The 22,012-nt window shown below is 42.3% G+C and overlaps 1 protein-coding gene across 3 annotated transcripts in view; it reads left to right on the top strand.

Annotated features, from left to right (window-relative positions):
- Positions 1 to 22,012, top strand: part of SOCS5 (suppressor of cytokine signaling 5) — a 93,292-nt gene that overhangs the window by 20,272 nt on the left and 51,008 nt on the right. For 2 of the 3 annotated variants that reach the window (XM_054821823.1, XM_054821822.1), the window contains exon 3: positions 13,883 to 14,053. The gene's annotated coding sequence lies outside the window, so the exon portion shown is untranslated. Of the gene's footprint in view, positions 1 to 5,661; positions 5,788 to 13,882; positions 14,054 to 22,012 lie in introns of those variants that run through there. The other variant, XM_054821827.1, reaches the window with a different exon arrangement.

Below are 22,012 nucleotides of genomic sequence, written 5' to 3'. Positions count from 1 at the left end.
TTTTGCCATTCACCTGAAGTATGACATTACTGATTTTCCTTTTACTCAAGCAATTAGCTGAAATTAATCTGTGAACCATTGGCAATCATCTCATAGATATCTGCAAGGTCTGGTCTGCATTCAGCTCCAAAGGGAAGTCAGAAATGATAGACTCATCAGCCTAACTTCATGCCCTGGAGAGTTTTGGCATAAAACACTGAAGAATGACTGTGTGAGAGCTGAAATAAGGCACTGATAAGTGTCCACCCACAACAACCCCCCACTCCCTGCCTCAATTTGTTATTAGACGAACCAGTCTAATTTTCTTCTTTAAGAGGATAACTAGCCTAGCAAGGAAGGGAGAAATTGTAGATGTATGTATAGAAAATAACCACCTAAGTAGCAGTACAGCAGAAAAGTATGTGGAAACAACAGTATTTTACAAACTACAGATGAGTCAACTAAATAGCGTCATTCTGGGCTGAATGAACAGGGCTGTCATATTTTAAACAAGGGAAGTAATTATTCTGCTCTACTTGATCCTTTCAAAGACTCGGTTGGAAAACTTTGTCCTCATGGCAGATTTTAGAAAACACAACTTAGAGCAAAGACTAAGGAATTAGTTTGTTCACTTAACAACCAGAAGGTTACAGGTAGAGATTTTAACAATTTTCCAATGCATGTATGGATGTTATGAAATGTAGTGCTCAGCTGTTCTTCATCCTTACAACAGTAGCATATTTCATAAGGTAAACATATATCATAGAATCATAGAATTCTTTGGGTTGGAAGGGACCTCAAAAATCATCTAGTTCCAAACCCCCTGCCATGGGCAGGGACACCCTCCACTAGACCAGGCTGCCCAAAGCCCCATCCAACCTGGCCTTGAACACTTCCAGGGAAGGGGCATCCACAGCTTCTCTGGGTAACCTGTTCCAGTGCCTCACCACCCTCATAGTGAGGATTTTCTTCCTTACATCTAATCTAAATCTCCCCTCTTTCAGCTTAAGACCATTACCCCGTGTCCTATCACTCCATGCCCTTGTAAACAGCCCCTCTCCAGCTTTCTTGTAGGCCCCCTTTAGGTACTGGAAGGCTGCTGTAAGGTCTCCCTGCAGCCTTCTCTTCTCCAGGCTGAGCAAGCCCAACTCTCTCAGCCTGTCCTCACAGGAGAGGTGCTCCAGCCCTCTGACCATCTCCGTGGTCCTCCTCTGGACTGGCTCCAACAGGTCCGTGTCTTTCTTGTACTGGGGCCCCCAGAGCTGGATGCAGTACTCCAGGTGGGGTCTCACCAGAGCGGAGTAGAGGGGCAGGATCACCTCCCTCGACCTGTTGGTCACACCTCTTTTGATGCAGCCCAGGACACGGTTGGCTTTCTGGGCTACAAGTGCACACTGCCGGCTCATGTTGAGCTTCTCATCAACCAGCACCTCAAGACCTTCTCCTCAGGGCTGCTCTCAATCTGATATATCTTCCTTGCTGCAGATAAGGCTGATTTATTTTCATCATTTGATTACATAAAGTGCTAAAATAGGTAGTATAGGGATGCTGTATAGTTGCCTTCATTGCGGCTTTTCAAGAAAACGGACCAATACCTTTGTGCAGATCACAAAAGCTAATGTCTTGACAATAATACACTGGAAAAGATAAGGTAAATATACCTAGGATGGTTATCTAAGATATATATTTATGTTTATTTGTTTATATTTTCTGGTATGGATGTATATAGATACAGATCTTCTCTATATCATCATAATTTGTATACTTTTTTTTTTTTGGCATATGATGCTTTATCATCATTTAGCTAACATAATACTATTAACAATATTTTTGCAAAAGTCTAGTTTTAATTGGTTGGCATGCTATTGAAAGTAAAATTGTTCTAATTGTCCCAAAGTTTCCCTACAGCCTTTGATCCACCCATGATTAAAGCTGGTACAGAAAATTTTCCTGTCTCATAAAAGAGAGAACACTATAACACGAATAGTGTTATTCCACAGTGTGGCACTTCCACCAGCTTTCACAGTTGTTCATAAAAAGCAAAGCCAAAACCCTAACCAGCTAACCATGAGCACCCTTAGTTGTACAGGAAGGTCCTCCTACAGGAGGAACCCTTTCCAACACCCAAACAGCTTCCTGCACTCACATGGGGTGAAGGGTACTTGGGTGGGGATGCTGTCTTTACTTTCCTCGGATCAGCATATTGAAGCTCCCTGTACTGTATTTTGAAAGAGTCTTGTTGCCACCTCTAGCTAGGCTTCACTTTATGAATAAAAAGGTAGAGCACAGCACTTGGAAAGACAGATGGGGAGAACCTACCAGCCTACAAGGAGAAGAGCAATCCATCAAGAACTCATGTCTAGCTGTTACTTAACAGCATGTTACTTTAAGCATGGCCTACTAGGCTTGCTGACCTGGGGATTTTTGTCTCATGAATCTGGCTTACCAGATCCTGGTTTGTTTTAGAAAAGTTTTCTTGCTTATCTTTTACTATTTCTGCTAAGTCCCCATTTTAGTGCAGGCTTAGGTCACAGAATTAGGCAGAGAGGTGGGTGTTTCCAGATTCAAAAATGAAAGGAGTTGTGAAAGTCACACGAAGAGCTAGATCACTGGATACTTGCGGAAGCTGCATAAAATCCTGGGCTTACACAAAACCTGTTGACACAAACCCTGCCACTCTTACAGGCATGTGGAGCCTCGAGACTGAATGTGGAGAAGCCTCATTCAAGAGGTGGAAGCTGCTCTGACAGGCAAATGTCTACCTCCATGCAGAAACCCATCTAAGACCACAGCCTGTGCTTAGAGTCACAGACTGTCTGGTCAATTGGAGAGGAAGTTTTGCCGGAAAGCTGGGATGCATCTGAGTAAATCTAGATGTCAACATCTAAATGTCAAAATCTAGATGTCAACAGGGGTATACACAGGAGCTGTCTAACCTCTAACTGCTGCACTACTGTCTTTTTTCCTTTTCCTTTGTGGTGATTATGGTGGGTTGACACTGGCTGGAGGCCAGGTGCCCACCAAAGCTGTTCTATCACTGCCCTCCTCACCTGCGCAGGGGAGAGAAAATATAACGAGAGGCTTGTGGGTTGAGATAAGGACAGGGACAGATCATTCACCAGTTTCCATCATGGGCAAAACAGACTCAACTTGGGAAAATTAATTTATTTTATTGCAAATCAAACCGGAGTCGAGTAATAAGAAATAAAACCAAATCTTGCAACACCTTCCCCCCACTCCTCCCTTCTTCCCGGGCTCAACTGTACTCCCAAATTCTCTCCCTCCTCCCCATGAGTGGCACAGGGGGACAGGGAATGGGGGTTGTGAGGTCAGTTCATCACACGTTGTCTCTGCCGCTCCTTCCTCCTCTCACTCTTCCTCTGCTCCAGCGTGGGTCTCTCCCACGGGGTGCAGACCTTCAGGAACAGACTGCTCCAGCATGGGTCCCTCCCATGGGGTCACAAGTCCTGCCAGCAAACCTGCTCCAGCATGGACTTCTCTCTCCATGGGGCCACAGGTCCTGCCAGGAGCCTGCTCCAGTGGGGGCTTCTCATGGGGTCACAGCCTCCTTTGGGTGCATCCCCCTGCTCCAGTGTGGGGTCCTCCATGGGCTGCAGGTGGATATCTGTTCCACCATCAGCCTCCATGGGCTGCAGGGGGACAGCCTGCCTCACCATGGGCTTCTCCATGGGCTACAGGGAATCTCTGCTCCAGTGCCTGGAGCACCTCCTGCCCCTCCTTCTGCACTGACCTGGGGGTCTGTAGAGTTGTTCCTCTCACATCATCTCACTCCTCTCTTCCGGCTGCTGTTGCACAGCAGATTTTTTCCCCCTTTCTTAACTCTGTTATCCCAGAGGTGCTACCACTGTGGCTGATGGGCTCGGCCTTGGCCAGTCTTGGAGCCGGTTGGCATTGGCTCTGTCAGACACAGGGGAAGCTTCTAGCAGCTTCTCACAGAAGCCACCCCTGTAGCACCCCCCCTACCAAAACCTTGCCATGCAAACCCAATACAGTGATTCATCACACATGACCTGGAAGTTTGATGTCTGGTCTGAGCTAATCACCTTGTGTTCTCCTTACCATTACTGGAGAGAAAGATCTATTTCCAGACTGTGATTCATCCCATCTTAGATGTGCATCTTACACATCTTCTTCTGGCATGGCTCCTGCAGGCTGGAAACACACAGTGTGAGTCCCCCCCTGTCACTAGGTCCGGAGATGGCTTTGTGCATGGCCTGTGGCTCAAACTCAGACACCCACTGCAGACTGAAATTAGGATCTTGGAGTTTCAGTGAAACGTTCAAACTGAACTTTTACTCCCTCTGTGAATTTAGCTCACATTCCCTTCTCATTCCCTACCTGGCTTGAGAAATAAAACCAAGTGCCTTTTAGACTGTAGATGGTAGGGAGAGATGTACAGAAAATGAGAGTCAGTCAGTCATGCATGGATATTTAGATAGTACTGCCATACTTTGTGCATGAGGTATGCATGAGAAGTCATACTGGCAGTGAAATCAGCTGGCAGTGGGCTGTAGGAGTGGATTTCTAATACGTTGACTGTTACCTCTTCTGAACTTCAGAACTGAAAATATTAATGAAAATCCCCTAATCACAAAAAAGGCTAGGTGCAATAAACAGAAGTTCCTTTTCCTACTAGTGTTTTATCAAGGTTTTCCAGCAAAGATGAGCCTGAAATATTGTATTATGACTTGCAGACTTAGGTGTTAATCAGACAGATAAAGAATAATATGTAACAGACAAGAAGTTCCTTGAAATTTCATCCATGGTCCCCTGATTTGGTGGGAGAGTCTGCGTGCCTCTCATGGATCAGAATGCACTGGAAATTCACAGGTGATACCACAAATTAATTCCTGTGAAAACAGCAAGCAATTTTCTTATGAACAGCAGAGTAGCATAAGATAACTAGGTATGCAGAGCTAAGAAAGTTTTCAAACATTTTATGAGCGGTGTATTATGTAGTTGCTCTTTCAGTCGTTTCTGTGTTGAAGAAATTTGGGTACAGTGGATGAGCAGCAGATCATACAGAATTAGATGGGATTGTCAGTAATCATTTTGTACCAGTAACAGAGCCTTGCAGTTTCAAAGAGCTATTCATATATGCATAAGCATTTGCATGTATAAATGTTTGCCAAAGCTATATTATATTCTGTATATGACACAGGTTTCCCTCTAGAAAAAAAATAACTTGATGCATTTTTAGATATTTTTGCAGGTCTTCTAACATCTCTTCCAGTTTGATTTTACAGAAGGATCGAGGCAGACTATAATGTTGTAGTTTAAATAGCATTTTTTAATCCATTTGCATATTAGCTTATGCATATTAGCTGACATGCTACATGACTTTTCCCCTTTTTAAATTTTGACTTTTTGGACAGCCTCTGGCATGATGGCAGTGCTGACTCTGTTGAGAGTCTTTGGGAAATGTCATGGCACAGAGAATAATTATCTAGCACAGTGAGACAGAGGCATTAACAATACTAAGCATTTCAAACTGAATCAGACCTCCAAACTATCATAGCATTTTGCCACAAATAATTTTGTGAGGAGGGAATTGGCTGCCTTATTTTGAAGCTCTTAGGATTTATGGTTTTCCACCTTACTCTGTAGTCTTAGAAGCAGTTAACTTACTTTTTTCCTTTTGTTCTTTTTCTTTTTCTAAGATGAAAGCTGAGAGTTTCACAGAACTCTGGAAACTTAAATCAACGGATTGCATTTCATGAAATTCATGCAATTGTGAACAGCACAGAGATCCTACCTTCTCTCCAACTCAATAAAGACCCAGAAAGGGTAAAAACATCTGGTTTTTACATTAGGTTTTCACTTCTGGAATAAATCCTGGAATAAATGTAGTTCTGATGTTCAGCTCTAGCTCAGCTTCCACCGCAGTAAATGAAACAGCTTCTGCTGATTCCAATGAGAGCTGAGGCAGACCCTCATGAGCAATGCTGGGTTTTTTTCACATCTCTGCATTCAGAAAACAGTCCAGTACTTTGTGACAGTTCCTAACTCACTTTAAATATGGGGAACCTAGTGGAAGAAAAGAACTTTAATGTCAGATCAAACCAGGCACACAAAAGTGCATCAATCCTTTTAGGTCAATAGGAACTTTCCATTGACTTCACTGGGCATTGAATCAAGCCAGATAAATCAAAGCCTATCCATAAATTTAAAATCTGAATTGAATCTAAATAGAACTGATAGCCTCAAGAGAGGTCCTAGGTAATAAGCTTCATACATTGCCAAGCCAACATTCAGAGGGCATGTGCACAGCAATACAAAAAGTTTAGACAGAGTGCGTTGAAGTGTGGGGGGGAATTGCTGAAAGCATAAGTGAGTAGATTTAAATATAGCAGCAAATCAAACTTAAATTATCAAACATATTTTAGGCTATGTAATGTGTAAAAAATACTAGATGCATCTTCTGACCAGGTTATGGCTGCAACAAATATTTTTCCAGAAGTCCTATGGAAGTAATATCTGCAGCTCTGGCTGCAGCCTGTATCAGCACATTCAATCAAAAATGACTCAAAGCAGGACTTGTGTAATGTCAGTAATAGATGTGTCAAATCAGGGCCTGCGAATACTCTACACAAATGACATTTCTTAAGACTGGATTCTGTTAATGACACTACATAGGACTGCATTTGGCAAGCAGTACAGATAAAATGTAGTAATTGTGCACTGGCAGTTTGTCTGCTTTGTCCTGCTGTCACTCAGATATGCCCACAGCTTTCCCCATTTCAGTCCTGACATGCTTTTGTCTTTCTGGTGTCCTTAGTTTTGAACAGAGTTACTGGTGATGATAACAGTAATGCCATATGGTTCCAGTGCAGATGAGGTCTGAGTGGCCCTAGTCCACCAAAAAAGAGCAAATGGAAACTGCTGCCACCACTAGCTGAGATACTGCTGTGTGAGGGGATAGATGCCAGCATTGCTACTGTCATTTTGCCAAAATGTCTAAGTACCAATAAAATGTCTACATGTGGCCAGAGAAGATGGAAATGGCATCACTAATTCTGAGGGATTCTTTATAGAAGCAATGAATAATGTTTCAATTTTGAGTCTCTGGCTTTTCTCACGTTTCACTTTCTTCAAAGCTTTGTTTTGGACCAGGCTGTTTCTGCTAATCCTTCTTTGTTCGGTGGGATAGCTGGAAGTTTCAGTTAGTTTTGTAAATGTTTATTCGGCTCTACAAGTGTTAATGAAGGTTTTGCAATGACTCATGAGAGCTCAGACCGTGATTCATCTAACCTCTACTGAAAATTCTTTCCAGAGCCAGGTCCCCCAGACGGAGAATGCTTTGTCCTATGCTCTCACGCGCTGTATGCCAGGCTTTGAGATCTGATTCATTCCCTCAGCAGAATCCTTCAGCATTTTAACTTGAATGGCTTTCAAAATGATAAGATACAATTTAGCTTTTAGTCTTAAAGTAGTTCTTCATGTAGTATTGCTATCACTTCAGTGTATTCCTACTTATTTCTTCCTGCAATTTATCCTCCAGATTACTATTTCCCTTTTCTTCTTGCCTAGCCATGTCTTACACTCAGAATATAATGTTCTCCATGACTCATATTCCAGGCAAAATGCCATTCATCCTAATAGAGTGAAACAGAGTATATTTTCCTCCTATTAATTTACCCAAATCTGGTTTTTGTTCAGATCATTTTCTGTACTTTGAAATAACTCTTATTTGTTCCTAACATCTTGTAGCTGAGGATCTCACCACATTTTACAGTTTAATAGATTTTACCTTAAAACTTCACTATGACGCATGTAAATACTAAAATCTGTTGGGGTTTGGGTTTTGGGTTGGGGTTTTTTTCAAATGAAAAATTCAGATATAGATAACTTATAAAATTTCTTAATGCTTATAAACTGGTAAGTGAGCTGTGATCCAATTAAATATCTCATTATTCCTTAGCCTGAGCTTAACTCCTACTTACTTGGTATATAAGCAGAGTTTCCTAGGTGAACATGTGTGTAAAACTCACACTTTTGGAGGTAAAAATTCTGGCATGATCTGTATCACATAACAAGTTTAGTTTTAAGTTGGGAAAGTTAGGAAACACAGTTCTGACATCCGTGGCCATTTTAATGCTTTATAATAGTTCTGTATTGTGGATTGAAAATACTGATGTGGTCTGTATCACAAAATGGCTCTATTTTTGTAAGCTGCTTGCCAAGTCTACAGAATGAGCATCCTCTTTACAGGCTGCTCATAGATGCACCCACCAGCTCATCCCTTTTGAACCTGAACATCAAACTGTGAGCAGTAATTGTTTCTTTCAGCCATTCCTGATAGCTTTTGGAGGAGAATTATGATGGATCTATTTCCAACCTCATATTGGGAATGATATGGCTGACCTGTACATTACGTACTATTCAGGCATATCTAGTGGATATGTTGTTATTTTTCCTTTTATCTTGTCTCCTATAAAAAAGGGTTAAATTAAACCCATTTATTTGATGTTTTGCTTGCTAGAGGGGAATTTTTGCTTATTGAGCATTGCAGCAGTTATCGTTCAGTTTTCAGATTCCTGGCTTTGGGCTTGAGTTGATGCTGTGTAGGTGGTTTTGTAAGGACACCTAGAAATTGAAGTTAGCCTTTTGAAGCTAATCAATCTTTGGCACATGATCTACAATTACAATGTTAGGAAATGAGACCCTGTGTGTGAAAGGAGTGCTTAAGGCAGGACTGCTCAATATCAGGGCAACAAGGCTGGATTTGGCCCACAAATGCAGTACTACTCTCCAGCTTGTGCTCATTCTCAGATTGCCTGAATTGTAGTCATGTGTCAGCAGGACTTGCCTATGTACTCAGGACTTCCCTGGATTTCGGGGAGCGGTGTTGCAGCAATTAGCTGCTCAGACAGACATGACTTGAACCTTGAGGTGGCTGATTCTCAGAACAGGGTTTTTATCTAAAGTCCTTATTTCCATTAGATTCCTAATGAATGGGTAATAGATTCATGTCCTGTCACTGGTCCTCTCTTTCTTTAAGAATATTTAACCTAACTTGCAAAAGATAACTGTGTCAAAATGAGACTGAAAATGACTCCATCCTAGGAACCTGATCTACCCACATACTAGAAGAGTGACAGAGTGCATCCAGTGGGCATGTGAAGTAATGCTAATCTGCAGAGGAACTGCACATGAGATTATGGATTTATGTTTGGTTCACAAGCAAAGCAAATTCCTGAAATATTTCACTACAAAATGTTTTCCAATTTTTAATGGCAACTGTGAGTCTTCGCTAAACCTTCTCACTGAATTTAGTGGAGATCAATCACACTGATGTGAAATAAGCCCCTTCACTTTAGATTTATAAGTACATTTATGGATTGCATTAGTGCTCTTGGCCTGAGAATCAGACCAGAAGCTGAATGCTCAGCAGACAAGCCACCTTACTCATTGCCAAATCCTTTCCAATGTCACATCTTCACAGGATAGATCTTCCAGCTTTCACCTGTTGTCTGAATATGATCTGCATGCTTTTGTCCTAGATCTATAACTTTATGTTCAATTATATCTTCTGCTTGTGTCCAGTTGACCATGCCACCCAGATTATTCTATATTATCGACCTGTCTTCATTCTTCACAACTCCTGTATCTTTTTTGTATCTCTAAACATCATTCTCAGTTAGGCATAGGTATACTCTTGTTTTCCCTTTGGCATGTTTGTCTGCCCTATGCACCCTCACACCACAGCTTCTGTATGCAAGTTTGTTGAGGCAGCGTAGTTCTGGTAAATGCAAGACGTACAAGCGACAGAGACACAGTGCCTTCTGTTTGCTCAGTCTGCTTTATGGTGGGCTACATCACATCGTTTCTGTTGCCTGTGGACTGGGCCTCACTCTGTAAGCCTGTAAGCCTACTGGCAAGAAATACCTGTAGTCTTGCATCTGTACATTGACATCTATAAGAGGTTCCTTACGACAATCCTTCTCATCGCAGGACGAGGATCTAGCATCTGTACTGACAAATAACTGCAAGACCTGAGCCCCCAAGAGACAGATGATTGCACCCTCTTGCATATCCTTGGCAGACAGAAATTCCTCTTCCCACAGAACTCCAACTGTGTACAAACAGGAAAATCTGACTGGGAAAAAAGAACAGTGTCAATAACTTGAAACAATAGAGTATCAGAATAGAAATGCTGATGACCTGTCAAATATTCCTTTTCTTTCTGTCCTTTCTTGCTAGTAATTTAATCGCAGTCTTCCTGCAAACTATCAATATCATTATCTCACAGATAATAGTCTCATACAAACTGCCTCAGGAAAGTCTGATACTGGCTTGCAGAATGGCTGCAGATTTTTTTCCCAAAATGTTGCTGTAAAGCAGTACACAGTAGATATTATGCATTTCTGATTTAAAGTTATGGTAATTTGTTTCTCATTCCCTAGAGTTTGGTCATATAGTGAGACCAGTAAGACCATCAGATGACCAAATATGAAATTTTCTATTCAAGAAAACACTAAATCTAGAAAAAAAGAAAGTTTTTTATCAACTTTGTTATTATGTAGGCACAATACAGTTTGTAGCCATTTCCATTTTTTCATCTCGCAATCAGTGTCCATAGTTAAGTTATAAAATAGGTCATCTAGTTTTTTATATCTAGCAAGACCACCCAATTTTTTAATCAGAAACACCTTTTTGCAAAGTTTGGCTTCATATGCTAGAGCTTAAGTCAACCTGTAAGTGTCAGGTATCAGGCTAAGACTGAGGGCAGGACTCTGACCATCTGCTTGCCACAGGGCTGTTATAAGTTTCTTTGAAGCACTTTGTACCAGTGACTGTCAGAGAAAAGGTTTTAGACTACATGAATCTGGACCTGCCCATGCTGGTAACATCCCTGTATTGAAACTTGATTTCTGAATTGCTGTCCTCTCTGTAGACTCCAGCACTAAATTACCTGTGAGTTTACTTGGGTTACTATCATCTTCTACAGAATTTTTTTCTGTCACTTCCTAGGTAATGAGACATTTTAACAGTAGATTTTGAACTAATTCACAGAACTACACAGAGACCAAACTATGCCAGTATTGCCATTACATGGAACATTTTTGTTTGTTTTAGTCAGCCTTTCTTTATGTGTGGACCCTTGGCACCATCTAGTGTTTGAAAATGTAGACCAACTCTAGACCACTGAGCACAAGCACATCACTACAAAGTGGTTTCAGCCATAATAAAAGCTAGTGGTGCTCTGAACCATCACTTAAGTAATTTCACACAATTACGTTTTTCCAGTTATAAAATACAAATATATTGGACCAGGATATGGAAAAGACTTTCCATGCTCGTGATTTCCAATCCCTTGTCTCTCCCATGATGTTACACTGGAATTAAAAGATGAATTCAGTATCGCAAATGGACATCTGTGTGTCCACTAGTGGCAAATGTACAGTACTTTTCATGGAAATAAATATGGTGTTAGATAAATCTTCAAGCACAGCTTGGATGGAGAAAATTATTTTCTGCTCCTGTGCTAGATTAGTGGCAGCTTCTGACCCAACCATAACAGCAGCCCTCTGCATCCCAAATTTAGCTGCTGATTATCCCTCTTTCTAGGGAATGATGTTGACCTTCCAGTTCTTGCATGAAGTTCTGCAGAAACAGAACCAAAATTACATATATATGTACTGTATAATTACATATGCTACTCTGCAAAATCTACCAGCAAATCTTTTCTGTCAACAGTTTGCATTTCATGGGTTTGCTACCAAAACATTTGTTTTAGTAAGATCAGTAAAGTCTGTATAGTTTTAGCACAGAATTCTATGGCTTCTAACAAAGCTGAGACAGCGTAGTCTCTGATTTCTGGTACCTTGGGACCATTACTTGCAGCAACTGAGTGAAAAGATCTGTGTGAAATGTACAGTGTGGTTAGCCAAGTGTGAAAAGGAAAAAATTGCTGTGATAGCAAATTACGCTTCCTTCTATGTGCTATAGAAATGTGGTCAGGCAAAAAAAATGACATCCCTTTGTTAGTTTATGCCAGGCCGAATGAAAGCCAGGGAGAGGAGATAATAATTTTTAACTGATAGCTTTGTCTTGTTCTTGTGACTCCATGAATGTGACCCAGCTGCTGGTTACTGAGGTATTGCCAGGAATGGCTGGGAAAAGACAATCTGCTATAGATAACTAGAGCTAGAGGCAGAGGATGTGTGGAAGACAGAGAACAGAGAGGATATTCAGCATTTAAACTAAACTTTATGGATTCTCATACATACACTGAATTTGGCTATGCATGGAACAGATTATGAGTGCTTTCCTGGAAAAGCAATCAGCTGGACTAGAGAGCCTGGCCCATCATTAAGGAAATAATTGTGATTGCCTTTCCATGGCTCTTGAAGAATTGGACACCTGGCCTAAGGCTGTCCTGGTCACTCCTCGTCCTGGTCAACGGAGAGAGGCAGCACATTTGGGAGGTGATTCAAGCCTTGTCTCTAAGACATTTATTTTGGAATGGGGTGAATTCAGAGCTCAGAAAGTATTTTTTCCTTTCCCAGACTGCAGAGGAGACCAAAAGGGGCTTAGCCATGATGCCAGTTTTAGATCAGTTAGGTGGGATGAATCTTCTACTAACTTGGAGGAAGAAACAAGGCAAGAAGACAACACCTGAAGAAAAGCGCACCATTAGTGGTGTGAACTCCCTTCTCTGTTCTTTATTCAGCATACTGAGGGTAAAGATAATAGGCATGACAGCCTTGAGACCCATGCCCTGTAAGTATATTAACTGATCTGGATGCACTTGACATCTCTGTTCCCCACTGTCCTCTGCTGGTGGACTCCATTTACATTTGTTTCAGTCTGGTTTTGTTGTATTGAACAATCTGATGAATGCAAGGATCTACTCATAAAACAAGTGGCAGGACCAAGCCTTTCTCTGGGACTGATCGCACCCAGGTCTCTGTGCAAACTAACTGACAGCACTTTACTTGAGCTGTGACTAGTCTGGTTGTGGCTGGTGGATACAGGCCCTGAGGCTCTCTTTCCTCACAGCTGTCACAACATGACATGATCTACCCTCATCTGTCCCTCCGAGTCAGCTCAAGACCCTTACGCAGGGCTTGCCACAGTCCTTTCTGCAGACAAGAACCCGGGGTTACATGGGTCACAAGCTGAGCGTGAGTCAGTTATGTGGCAGGATTGCAAAACAGACAAATGATGTTCTGGGAAGTGTTCATAAAAGGGCCACACATGAGCCAAATAAGGTCATTTTTAGGGGTCTGTTTGCCACTTGATTTTTCTTCCACAGCTGGAATTGAGAGTCTCATTCTGGGCACTGTGTTTTAAAAAGAATGAAAAACTAGACAGAGCTGAGAGAAAAGCAATGGAGATGACAGGCAGTTCAGAAATCCTGAGCTCTGAGAAAGGACAGAAGGAAGTTAGGCTGAAAAAAAAAAAAAAGAGGAAACTGAGGGAATGGGAAATACAGCAGTTTGCTGAGTATGTTTTCAGTTGTCATGAGGTTGATTCAGCTGTTGTCTATGTCCAGTGCAGGTACAAAGTTAAGAACTAATTACCTTAATTTGTTACAAGAGAGATTTGGATTAGCAATTAGAAAAAATTTCTAGTTAGAAGGGCAATGAAATAGCATGAGGGGATGCTGCTTGTGGTCACTGTGGAATCACTTTAATTGGAAGCTGTAAAAAATAAGCATCTGTCAGGAAGAGCCTGATATATGTCATTCTGTGCTGGTGCTAGGGAATGGAGTAAATGATATCAGGAAATCCCTTCCAGCTATAGATCTCAAAGTCTTGTTAATGCTGTCAAAATTCAGGAAAACCTGTATTTACTTTGCTCAGATAGAGTGACAGATATATATATAAACCTATCCCATCAATTTAACGATATGCCTATTTTTTTTTTTCCCTAGAGCTTGCATTCCTTGGCTGCCTCTGGATGTAAATTGCAGTGGAGGCAGGAACCCACTTGTGCCTGACTACAAACCTGTGAGTACCTGTCTTGGACAAGGACTGTGCTGCCTTCCTCCGTGGATTTCTCACTTCCATCCTGGATCACTGCACTCATTCTCATCAGAACAAAGGTAATCTGAGCTAATTCAGAAGTGTGTACCTGTACACTATGTTGTATCATACACAGATGATGGCATGGTATGGGGGTTAATCACGGTAATGCCTTGTCTCAGAAAAAAGCCAGTAAAAACTAAATGCAGTGAACCTATTTAAATGTTTGTATCACTTATATTTTTAAAGTACAGACCAATATAGAATGTAAGGTCCTGTGAAAGATAGATTCCTCACTGAATTGTGCCACATAGGGACCACAGGGGCAGGAGTTTACACTTTATTGATGCAAGCGCTTACAAAGTTCTCCAGCTGCCCAGATATCTGAAAGATAATTATTAGTTTTTTCTGTCTGATGCAGAAACAGAAGAGGGGAAGAAAAGTTACTAATGGTGACTATCCCTTGGTAAGAGGAAGAGGCAATGGAGCCTTAAGAATGAAACATTTTTTATGCTCCCATTTATTTGCTTACACACTGCCTGCTAGAGAGACTATGCCTCAACAGAGAATATGGATATCAGAATGAAGTATTAAAAGAGATCTTGTACCTCACTTCCTGTGCTGGTTTTGGCTGCAATAGAGTTAATTTTCTTCCTAGTAGCTAATATAAGGCTATGTTTTGGATTTGTGCTGAAAACAGTGTTGAAAACACAGGGATGCTTTTGTTACTGCTGAGCAGTGCTTACACAGAGCCAAGGCCTTTTCTGCTTCTCACACCACCCCACCAGTGAGTAGGCTGGGGGTGCACAAGAAGCTGGGAGGGGACACAGCCGGGACAGCTGACTCCAAATGACCACTTCCTAAGATGTTCATAATTGTCAGTCATCCTGCAGATTTTACAGCTGATACTAAAAGGAGAACAGTTTATTGCCATATTGTGTCTTGAAATTTATATGTGCCTATACTCTTTAATTAATGACCTTGTCAGGTAAGAGCTGAACAAAGGAGGATAACATAGTGGTTAAGCATGTAGTTCTTCCAGTCCTGCTGTATGGTATTTTAAATAGTAAGGTGTAATATTTAACAAACTAAATAAACAGGCCTCCAAATTGGCAGGAGAGATAAATAGTGGAAGAGCTAGAAGTATAGGATATAGGATGGCTCCTATGACTGGAGTGTTGGAATGGAAGGGTACAGGCTCTTTAGCAAGGACAGGCAGGGGAGACGAGGAGGGGGTGTCGCCCGTTATGTCAATGACCAGCCCCACCTGGGGATGGATGAGGAGCCAACCAAGAGCTTATGGGTTAGGATTAAAGGGAGGACAGGGACAGGGGACATTATAATGAGGGTCTGCTACAGGCCACCCAACCACGAAGACCAGGGAAGAGAGGCCCAGGAAAGCTGGTTAGTATTCAAGGATCACCTCCTCCAAGCTCAGAAGTGATGCATTCCAACAAAGAAGAAGTTAGGCAAAAATACCAGGAGGCTTGCATGGATGAACAAGGAGCTTCTGGACAAAATCAAACGCAAAAAGGAAGCCTACAGACAACTCTTCTAGATATGATTGTTTGCATATACAGATGCAGGAGCTGGTGGGTACCACAGTGTATGGATTTTGTCAACTATCCTGTTTAGGTGCGGTTTTGAATGTTAGACACTAGGTGGTTCATTTGCCTAATCAGAAGCATCTAGTGTCTTCTTAGAACCTGACCAGTCTCCAGCTGTTGCTGCAGAAGGGCTTAGATCTCCTGTAAGTCCTTATCATACCTGTCAATATAATGCAGATGTCTTGGACAACCTAGGTCATCTAAAACAGCATAGAGCCCTAGCTCAGATCTGTCATGATCACTCCCAAGATGTCTCTGTGGCTGGGAAAATGGGATACATTTGAAGTTCAAAGCTTGTATTTTCTGTATAGAATAAAAGGATTTTCTTTGTCTTAGCTAAATGGGTCATTAGGAGAACTATAAGCCCTTCATGTTTTTGAGCATGAAAGGAAACCCAGGTCATGAGCTGTCACATGCAATGAAAAACTGTAAGTATATAGTGTGTCTATAATCTGTATATAAACCACAGTGAAAAGTGCCAGTTTTGATGTCACCTGACTATTTTCATGCAATCAAAGGCTGTGGAGTCCTTTGATTAAGTATTTATGAGATTTCAGTGGCAGCAAAGACTGTCACTATTTAAACGTGAGTAGACTTTTGTGAGAACTCGAGCCATTGTGTGATAAGAACGTACTAGTTATATGACTTGCATGCTTCATCGCAGTTTTCTACATCTATGGATTTCTTTCCAAAGATGATTTAAATATGCTTCATGCTATGTGACTCAAGCAATTTCATGAAAGCAGTGAAATGAAATAAAATGGAATAACCTGAAATCTTAATCATTGCTCTAGAAGCACATAATTTTATTCTGTATCTTACAATAGTAGGGTGATGTGGAGTTCTTAAATCTAAGTTACATCATATGTAATGGCAAAGAAAAATGATGGATTTTAAAACTCTAAAAATGTTAACAAAAAACCCCACAAACCCTTATGATTTTGGGGTGCTGCCTCATGAATTTTGAATACTCGTCATTAGCAATACTGAGATAAGATGTTGCGCTTTAACTTGTCAGGGTCTTGAGGCTGTTACGGCTATTCAAGCACAGCGCACTCTGTGTGTTGCTCCACTGGTCTACACTGGAAACCTCAGTGTTTCCAGTAGCTTCAAGCTGAAGTTCAGCACTAGTGAACCTGGAGTGCCAGCAATCCCACACACCTCTCTCACTTTGTAATTTCTGTGAGCTTGACAGGAATCCCCTACACCAACACTGGATCTGTAAAGGCAAGTCATTGCAGGATTTGCTCACCCAGACATCCACACTGAAGGAAAAGCAGCTGCAGAGAAAGGATGGTGGATCAGGAGAGGGTGCATGCAATACTATGCTGTGTTGGGTTTGCATGGCAAGGTTTTGGTAGCGGGGGGGCTACAGGGGTGGCTTCTGTGAGAAGCTGCTAGAAGCTCCCCCTGTGTCTGATAGAGCCAATGCCAGCCGGCTCCAAGATGGACCCGCCGCTGGCCAAGGCCAAGCCAATCAGTGCCTCTGTGATAACATATTTAAAAAGAAAAAAAAAAAGTTAGAGAGAGCTTTTGCAGCCGGAGAGAGGAGTGAGAAGATGTAAGAAACTCTGCAGACACCAAGGTCAGTGCAGAAGGAGGGGGAGGAGGTGCTCCAGGCACCGGAGCAGAGATCCCCCTGCAGCCTGTGGTGAAGGCCATGGTGAAGCAGGCTGTCCCCCTGCAGCCCATGGAGGAAGGATGAGGGGGTGTAGAGATTCCACCTGCAGCCCATGGAGCACCCCACGCCGGAGCAGGTGGAGGCACCTGAAGGAGGCTGTGGCCCGTGGGAAGCCCACGCTGGAGCAAGTTCCTGGCAGGACCCGTGAAGAGGGGAGCCCACGCCAGGGCAGGTTTGCTGGCAGGACTTGTGACCCTGTGGGGGACCCCACGCTGGAGCAGTTTGCTCCTGAAGGTCTGCACCCCGTGGGAGAGCCTCACATTGGAGAAGTTCGTGAAGGACTGTCTCCCATGAGAGGGACTCCATGCTGGAGCAGGGGAACGATGAGAGGAGTCCTCCCCCTGAGGATGAAGAAGCAGCAGAAACACCGTGAGATGAACTGACCATAACCCCCATTCCCCATCCCCCTGTGCTGCTGATGGGGGGGGAAGGTTGAAGCCGGGAGTGAAGTTGAGCCCGGGAAGATGGGAGGGGTGGGGGGAGGTGTTTTAAGATTTGATTTCATTTCTCATTCCTCTACTCTGTTTTGCCTAGTAATAAATTAGATGAATTCCCTCTCTAAGTTCAGTCTGTTTTGCTCGTGACAACAATTAGTGAGTGATCTCTCCCTGTCCTTATCTCAACCCACAAGCTTTTCATTATATATTTTCTCCCCTGTCTAGTGAACAAGGGGAGTGAGAGAGCGGCTCTGGTGGGCACCTGGCCCCAGCCAGGTTCAACCCACCACACATGCTCACATGGGCATGCCCCAGGGGCAGCTTGTGGCATTTTGGCAAATACAACCAAACTTCAACAATCTTTCACAGCCCTGTTTGACCTTGTTAGAGGAGCAATCACCCTTCAGTCTTTTCCTGATAGTCCCTGCTTTGCCTTTGGAGTCACTCCCCTACATACCCCAGTGATCTTTGCTGATGACATCTGGGCATGTGATGTCATAGGCTAGCCCTGGAGAGGTGATCTGCTGGCTGGTAGTCAGACTTCTCCTCCATGAATCCATTGCCTATCCAGGGGTGTCTCTTTCCTTGCGGGATCTCCTTCAGAGGCAACTTCCCTTCATGCCACAAGAATCAACCAAAACACATACCCCTCCCAAGGGCTTCGGCATGGCTGATGCGCATATATGTCAGAGTTCTCTGCAGACTACCAAGTAAGGAAATGATAGCCGTGCAAATGCCAACCTTTTGCCCTCAGCAACATCCTGGATGTTTCCTTTCTGCCTGGCTTAGGGCTACAGATCAATCAACTGTTCTGGCCATTTTGGCCATCACCACACTGGCTGCTGGGAAGGCAACTGAATTTGCTGGAGTTGTCAGCAGTAGCGCCACTACTGTGACTAGCCTAGAAGTTGATCTGTGACACACAGCAGCTTGGGTTCTGCATGTTTGCAGGTAAATCAGTTCTCTCAGTAACTCCAGCATAGCCTTGACTGGCCAAAGCTACTGCACATGCAGCAGTCAATTGCAAGAGCATCCGTTTTTTGCATCTTTTGTGTTGTTTTGTTTTTTTAAAGTGGCCAGCTAGCAAGCTTATCTTGGTTCTCTGCTGTTTGGACTAGAAAAAATGGACACAGGGAGGTACCAATTAGCCAAAGGCCTGGTCAGTTCTTTTGCAACCTCTTCGGTGCTTTCCATCAAGGCTTATGTGTCCTGTGTGACATAGGGCATCCAGTGTGCTTGGTGGGTTTGGTCACACTTGTCAAATCCTGTCTTGGGAACACCTAAATTTGGTACACCTTTGTACTTGCTCTAGCACCTCCCCTCCTGGGATCCCAATATGTCCTGGTTTCCTACCTCCAGCCTGGGTGGACTAAGAACCTTCCACCTCAGCTGGCCTTGGGGGAGTAAAAAGCAAAGGATTAGGCAAGACAGCATGCCTTGTAAGGTAATCAAACATTCTTTAAACTATGGTACACACTATGATAAGCCTTGTTCTAGAAAAAGATGTAACTTGAGAAAAAAAATAATTCCTGGAACAGTAGTATCAGGGATGGGTACACCTCCTGGAAGGCCGAGGGTGTAGCTAGATTGATGCATGTGGCATGCACACTTCTGGTATGCAGTTTCTTGAGATCTGGATAAAAATCCACTTTTCAGTGCAAAGCAAGTCAGTTGGGCTGTGCCAGAGCCAAGTCTGCGTGCACAGTGGCTTCTGGACACCTTGTGGACAACCACCAACTTTGACCTTGAAAGTGGGTTTGAAAGCAAGCTTCGAAGCCATGGATGTATCCAGGAAGAACTAATTCTGCATCCTTCACTTCTCTGGAAACTTAATCTGTGAGTCACTTAACTGACTTTCACATCCTTATTCACTGATCACACAGCAATGTACAAAGGGAAGATTACAGAAGTAGCAAGTCCAGGATTTGGGTACTTCTGCCTCAAGTCACAGATGCTACATCAAACTAGTTGGGTTCTCCTCTAACTTGGATTTTGAATCTGCAATGAAATTTTGTACATAAATAAGGTATTGAATGGCTTCCTTATGACCAGGTTTGTCTTTTTTTAACACATGTATGCATTTTTTCTCTTTCAAAAAGTGCCTGGAGAGAGAAGGATCTGTGCAAAATTGCAGGATTTACTGAACGAGCAGAGGGGGAGCAGGAGGAGTGAAGGGACGACAGGTCGTGCAGGGCAGGACAATAGAGAGGAGATCTGGAGACAGAGGCAGAATCGTTTACTTCAGAAGTACACAAACTTCTGCAAACTCAGAGCTTTGTTTTGGTCTCATTTGAATCAGTATAAAAGACTGACTTTGCTGAAATCTAGAGGTCAGAGCTAGGCCTCTAGTCTCCTTTCTTTCTGGGGCCTTCCTAATTTATCCATAGCTTTGCTCTAGATCCTTAGCTTTCCAAGGTGGAATATGCAGTAGATGACCATAAAGGCCAGATGCTCAAAGAGTGCAAATGCACCTGCTCATGCAAGGGCATGCAACTCTGCCTCAGTGGCCACTGTTACGAATCTGCACATTGCACAAACAGATTGAACAATACATGGGAGGCGAGCTTCGGGCATGTGCAACAACGATGCACTTGAAATGTTGCCACCAAGTCATTCTTGAGGATCCGTACATCTAAAAAGAACTATTAACTTTATATGTCAGTTAAGCAGACAATGTTAGTTCAAATAATGGTTTGGATTTTTTTTTTAACTGAAAAGGAAATGATTAACAACAGACAAGGTAAACAATTATCTAAACAATGAGCTTTATTGCAAAAATATGCAGTAGGCTGAGATGCAATTTCATATGATGCCATTCTAAGTCCTAAAAATCATGTTAGAACACTGAAAAGCTGACTGGCATTTAACTGTAATGGAGCTGTAACACTAAGAGAAATTTATTTGAAGAAATATTAAAAGTGCCAGGATTATTAATGTACTTATAATGCTCTCTACTGTCTCGCAAAGCCCCGTATTCTTCCCTGCTGATTTTTTCTCTAAAGCAAAATAAACGTTAGCAATAATAGTGGCTCATATCACCTTACAAAGCTGTAAAATCATATACCATAAGAAATGGGAATTCTTTGCCAATGAAAATAGAAAAAGATTTTCACATTCTCAACTGTCTTAGCTTTTGGTATTTGGAGTAAAACCAACTCTCTTTGAAAAATAAAGTTTTATTTTATGGAAAACTTATGTTCTTTAAGAGCCCAGAAGCTATAAAAAGAGGCTTTCTTGAAATCACTGCAATTTTTAAAAACAATAATGCAACTCAGATATTTTCCTAAACAAATTTAATTCATTCCAGTAAATATCTCACAAAAAGAGCAAATCTTTCTAGCAAGCCAACGTATCATACCAGAATTTGCAATTGCTTTTCAGTGTCTCTCTGTTGTAGCATATTGATGAGATCAATCAATAAGAGTTGAAGAAAATTTCAGAGGTAGAAAAATGTGTTGCGACAGAATGAATGACACATGGGAATCCTGCAGCCACAGTGTCAGTGCTGTTACAGGGCTGTGTCAGTACTACTCCGTCAGGAGCAGAAGGCAATGACTACACAAAAAATATAAATTTTTTCAGATTTCCTAAATGTGTCACGTGTTCAAATTACAGATGAATTCTATGGAAAACCTTTACCTTAAAAAAAGTAGAAAGCAAAGTTTGTGGATCTTGGGATATAATAATTTGAAGGTCATTTAGGTCTCTAACTCTGCTTCTTGTGCATGTGAACATATTTACTGTTCCTCATGTGCAAGAGGAGTCCCCAAGAACACGGGCTCTTTCTCTATGCCTCTTCATCTCTTCATTTATTCATATGCCCTGCAGCCAGAAAGACTCATCGCAGATCATCTTGTCTTACTCCGACAAAATAGAGGCTGTTGGATTTCACAAATCAAGCCCACCATTTCCAGTAGAAAGATACCCAGCCTGGCTTTTGAAATAGCAAATGCCGAGAGGTCCACAAGCCAGCCTTCTCCAATTTCCCTGCAGCCCTGAAGATAAGCCCAAGAGCTCTGGCCCCCCAGATGAAGGGAGCTTACCTGTGTGGAGTGAGTGACTTGCAAAAGCACAGGAAAGTAGGAAGGATTCCCTCGGAGTCCCTCTTGCTGAAGGAAAGCTCCATTTATTAGGGTAGAATTTCCTTAAGTTACATGCAGAAGCCCAGAATGAAATCTACAGTGTTGGATAAGGGTAGACTACTGAAAATTTGATGAAAGTGAAAACTCCTTTTCAAACTTCTTGATTTTGACAATATTTACTGCAGATCACAGAAGTCACAAAGCAAACTGAGTCTTTTTTTCTGCCAGAGAA

The sequence above is a fragment of the Grus americana genome, chromosome 3 (genome assembly GCF_028858705.1).
Source record: "Grus americana isolate bGruAme1 chromosome 3, bGruAme1.mat, whole genome shotgun sequence".
Taxonomy (NCBI): domain Eukaryota; kingdom Metazoa; phylum Chordata; class Aves; order Gruiformes; family Gruidae; genus Grus; species Grus americana.
The sequence above is the reverse complement of the archived record's forward strand: the minus strand, read 5'-3'. Positions and strand labels throughout refer to the sequence as shown.